This window comes from Hemiscyllium ocellatum, chromosome 30, assembly GCF_020745735.1.
Source record: "Hemiscyllium ocellatum isolate sHemOce1 chromosome 30, sHemOce1.pat.X.cur, whole genome shotgun sequence".
NCBI lineage: Eukaryota > Metazoa > Chordata > Chondrichthyes > Orectolobiformes > Hemiscylliidae > Hemiscyllium > Hemiscyllium ocellatum.
The window spans coordinates 6,182,967-6,188,397 of record NC_083430.1 but is presented as its reverse complement, the minus strand read 5'-3'; positions in this window follow the sequence as shown (position 1 = coordinate 6,188,397).

Genomic DNA, 5,431 nt, shown 5'->3' with positions numbered 1-5,431 from the left:
CCTGGGGGATTCTCCAACACTTCGCACAAATGAAAGAATATTAAACAGTTTCTTCCCATGCACATCTAAAGAGGGGAGATTCGGCAAACCCAAGAGAGGGGACACTGGATCTACCTTGACCTCGGTTCCCAAGACCCCTTCCAAAACACTCGCTATAGCGCCCCAATACCTACAAAGCTTGTAGCATGACCATAAGCAATAAATAAGAATAAAAATATCTGTTTTACATTTGGGGCACACACATGGGGATGCTCCTGTCTTCAATTTCACAAGCCGCTCTGGTACCAAATGAGCCCTGTGGAGTACCTTCAGTTGCATAGCCTGCGTCCTATTGCAAATTGAAATCTTCCTTATGTTCTCCCAAATATCCTCCCATGCCTCTGACGAGATCTCCACCCCCAATTCCTGAGTCCAGATTCCGCACAGCAGCTCAATGTCCTTCGAAACACTACCTCCTAATAAATGATAGAGGGCGCTGACCGAGAGAGTACCCATGGACCAAAGTACTCTCCTCTCCACTTTCGAATTATAGGGACCAACTGTCAATGTAGTCTTTACCTGTATAAAGTCCCTAATCTGAAAATAAATCTCCCAGACAGGAGACTCCTCTAGACTCCCAGAACCTCAATCCAGAATCCATCAATCCTGGCCGGAATCCTAACATTCCTACTATGGGAGTAAAAGGGGAAGTTTTTTGTAAATTGCCCTCAATTTGTTGCATCATTCTCCATGCTTTAACCGTGTTAAAGACAATCAGATTTCTTCATCTTGTCCATAACCAACAAATTAATGAGGGGGCATTTCGCCGGGGAGGTCTCAATGTCCGTGGGTCCTGGCAGGTCCAGTCAGCCCCATCGGACAGTCGGGAACTTAATTGATATTTCTTAAAATCTGGAAAATCCACACCCCCATTCCCTGCGGAAGCTGCAATGTGGCAAGCTTAATAAGAGGTCTCCTGTGATGCCAGATAAAAGAACTGAGCCAACCATTAAGCCTCCATAGCACCTGCCAGGGCAACATCAAAGGGAGCATTCTTGTGGGATATAATAAACAAGGAAGAACGTGCATTTTGACCAGAGCTATTCTACCCAACCAGGATATCAGAAGGTCCTCCCAGTGCTGAAAATCCTGCCTTATCTTCTCTATCAACTGCACAGCTTTATATAATTGATCAAAGGCCAGGGTGATAAAAATGCCTAAATACAGGAAACCTCGCCGCGACCACTGAAAGGGAATTAGATTCTGAGTCGCCGAGTAAGAAATAATCTCCATCTCCCATCACGAAGGACTCAAAGCCCTCCGCTTCTTCCTTTCCCACCGCACCAACCAGTATCCTTCCACTGACACCCTCCTTCGACTGACTGAACTGGTCCTCACCCTGAATAACTTTTCTTTTCAATCCTCCCACTTCCTCCAAATTAAAGGAGTTGCCATGGGCACCCACATGGGCCCCAGCTATGCCTGTCTCTTCGTAGGATATGTGGAACAGTCCATCTTCCGCAACTACACTGGCACCACCCCCCACCTTTTCCTCCGCTACATCGATGACTGTATCGGCGCTGCCTTGTGCTCCCACGAGGAGGTTGAATAGTTCATCAACTTTACTAACACCTTCCATCCCGACCTCAAATTCACCTGGACTGTCTCAGACTCCTCCCTCCCCTTCCTAGACCTTTCCATTTCTATCTCGGGCGACCGACTCAACACAGACATCTACTATAAACCGACTGACTCCCACAGCTACCTGGACTACACCTCCTCCCACCCTGCCCCTTGTAAAAACGCCATCCCATATTCCCAAATCCTTCGTCTCCGCCGCACCTGCTCCCAGGAGGACCAGTTCCAATACTGTACAGCCCAGATGGCCTCCTTCTTCAAGGACCGCAGATTCCCCCCAGACGTGATCGACGATGCCCTCCACTGCATCTCCTCCACTTCCCGCTCCTCCGCCCTTGAACCCCGCTCCTCCAACCGCCACCAAGACAGAACCCCACTGGTTCTCACCTACCACCCCACCAACCTCCATATACAGCGTATCATCCGCCGTCATTTCCGCCACCTCCAAACGGACCCCACCACCAGGGATATATTTCCCTCCCCTCCCCTATCAGCGTTCCACAAAGACCACTCCCTTCGTGACTCCCTCGTCAGGTCCACACCCCCTACCAACCCAACCTCCACTCCCGGCACCTTCCCCTGCAACCGCAGGAAATGTAAAACTTGCGCCCACACCTCCTCCCTCACTTCCCTCCAAGGCCCCAAGAGATCCTTCCATATCCGCCACAAGTTCACCTGCACCTCCACACACATCATCTATTGCATCCGCTGCACCCGATGTGGCCTCCTCTACATTGGGGAGACGGGCCGCTTACTTGCGGAACGCTTCAGAGAACACCTCTGGGACGCCCGGACCAACCAACCCAACCACCCCATGGCTCAACACTTTAACTCTCCCTCCAACTCCACCGAGGACATGCAGGTCCTTGGACTCCTCCATCGGCAGAACATAACAACACGACGGCTGGAGGAGGAGCGCCTCATCTTCCGCCTGGGAACCCTCCAACCACAAGGGATGAACTCAGATTTCTCCAGTTTCCTCATTTCCCCTCCCCCCACCTTGTCTCAGTCGGTTCCCTCAACTCAGCACCGCCCTCCTAACCTGCAATCTTCTTCCTGACCTCTCCGCCCCCACCCCACTCCAACCTATCACCCTCACCTTGACCTCCTTCCACCTATCACATCTCCATCGCCCCTCCCCCAAGTCCCTCCTCCCTACCTTTTATCTTAGCCTGCCTGGCACATTCTCCTCATTCCTGATGAAGGGCTCTGGCCCGAAACGTCGAATTTCCTGTTCCTTGGATGCTGCCTGACCTGCTGTGCTTTAACCAGCAACACATTTTTTACTCGAAGAAAAAATCAAACCCTTGCATAGGCCTTGGCAGTCTCCCACAGCACTGACAGATTACTGGCCGTATCCGAATTAATGTCCCAAAAGATTTTATTTCCTGTGAAAAATACTCAGTAAACTTGCTATCCTTCAGGAGGAAAGGATCCATGCGCCAATGTCCTGACCCTGTCCCATCACCACTGGTCTTGACCTCCATGTCCATTGCCGCATGATCGGAAATGGCTATGTTGCCAATTCTGCAAGACAGCACTGAATTCAAAACAGCCAATGGGACAAAAAAAGTGTCAACCATAGTGTAGCACTTATGTGGGTGAGAGAAAAAGGTGAAGTCCTTACTCTCAGAGTGAAGACATCACACATCCACCAATCCCAGCTCCCTGTTCAGGTCCACCAGCTGCCTGGATTGCGGGAATATATCCGCGAGACCCCTAGGGCATCCTGTCCACCTCGAGGTCCATAACTCAATTAAAGTCTCCTCCTACAATTGTATGATGCGACCCAAGGACCATCAACCGACCTCCCCCAACTGCCTCCCCCATCCCATACCAAGAGCGAAGAAAAGGAAGTGATGAGAAAAAAGAACAAAGGACAACGGGAGGGAGAGAGAAGGAAGAAGAGAGAACAAAAGAAAAAAACAATTATGACCCCCACATATATTAAAAAAAAACACAACAACCAGGTAAACCAGGCAAGTTGTAGAGAAAAACAAAGTAAACATTACCGTCCGTATTATTCGAGCCAGCCAGTCTATTTTAAAGCATCCAGGATGTCCTTTGCCTTTTCCAGTGAGTCAAAATTAAACACGGACTCTCTATGGCTGAAATATTGCCAGATATCTTATGGAATACTGAATATCCAAGTTTCTCAGCCTCCTTTTTACCTCATCAAAGGCCTTCCTCTTGTGGAAAGGTCTTGGAGAAACATATATCTTGATCCTTTGTATGTCAGACCCTGTAGATCCTTCCCCAGTGCTCTAGACGTTTTCAGAACCATTTGCTTGTCTCTGTCATGCTGGAGTCACACTTGGACGGGGTGGAGGTGCTGGTCCGATCCGGGCCTGTGCACTGAGACCTGGTGGGCCCACTCAACCCGCCCCGACTTCCAGCTTCAGAAACTGCCGGAGCCATTGCTTCAAGAAGCTGACCAGCTGGCCTCTTCTTCCAGCTCCAGTAGCCCGATCAGGCGGATGTTCTTGATTTTTGTGGTCATTGACCTGCTCTACTACGGCCCGTCCCTGCTGTTTCAGGGCCTGGAACTGACCCGCCGAGGATTCCACCGCGGTTTCGGAGGACATGGTCTGCTGCTCCAGCTCCATGACGTGCTGCCCAAGATGCTGGATCTCCTAGTCATACTGCTGCAGCACAGCTAGGGTCGGTTCCAGCCTGGTCCGGGTCTTCTCCATCGCTGAAACGATCTTCTCTCGGAGTTTCATGAGCTCCAAGACCAGGCTGTGCTCCACAGGGAAGTCCCGTGGGGCTTTCACAGAGGCCAACTTTGCGGGGGTGCCTGGTACTGCTGGGGACTCCCTGCTTGCTCATCCTTGTGGTCCCTTCCCTTTAATCATTTTTCTAACTATTTTAAATTAACACTGAACAATTCTGGGGGTCAAAAAATAACAATTTCTACCACAATGGGTAATAAAGGGAGGGTGAGTGCACCACTATGTCTGGGTTCTGGTGCACAGCTCAGCAGGGGAGACCTACTGGGTTACCACCATCTTGAATCCCCATCATCGCTATGTTCATCCAATGACCATTTAAATGCCCTTTAAGTTGGTGAGGCTATTACTGTTGCAAGCAGAGCATTCCACACCATTACTGCTCTCTGAGTAAAGAACCTACCTCTGACATCTATCCTTTATCTATCATCCCTTAGTTTAAAGCTATGTCCCCTCATGCTAGCCATCACCATCCAAAGAAAAAGGCTCTCACTGTCCTCCCTATCTAATCCTCTGATCATCTTATCTGTCTCTATTAAGTCACCTCTCAACCTTCTCTCTAACGAAAGCAGCCTCATGTCCATCAGCCTTTGCTCATAAGACCTTCCCTCCATACCAGGCAACATTCTAGTCAATCTTCTCTGAACCCTTTCCAAAGCTTCCACATCCTTCCTATAATGTGATGACCAGAACTGTACGCAATACTGCAAGTGAGGCCGCACCAGAGTTTTGTACAGCTGCAACATGACCTCGTGACTCCAAAACTCAATCTCTCTACCAATAAAAACTAACACACCATGTGCCTTTTTAACAACCCCATCAACCTGGGTGGCAACTTTCAGGGATCTATGCACACAGACACTCTTCCAAAAGTCATGCAGCTCCAGCTTCTATTGTACACACAGCACAAGATCAATCGGCAAAAAGGACAAACTGGTACGTCAGACCCATCTGCCAGACCTATCATTCCTGAAGAAGGGCTTATGCCCGAAACGTCGAATTTCCTGTTCCTGGATGCTGCCTGACCTGCTGCGCTTTTCCAGCAACACATTTTCAGCTCTGATCTGCAGCATCTGCAGACCTCA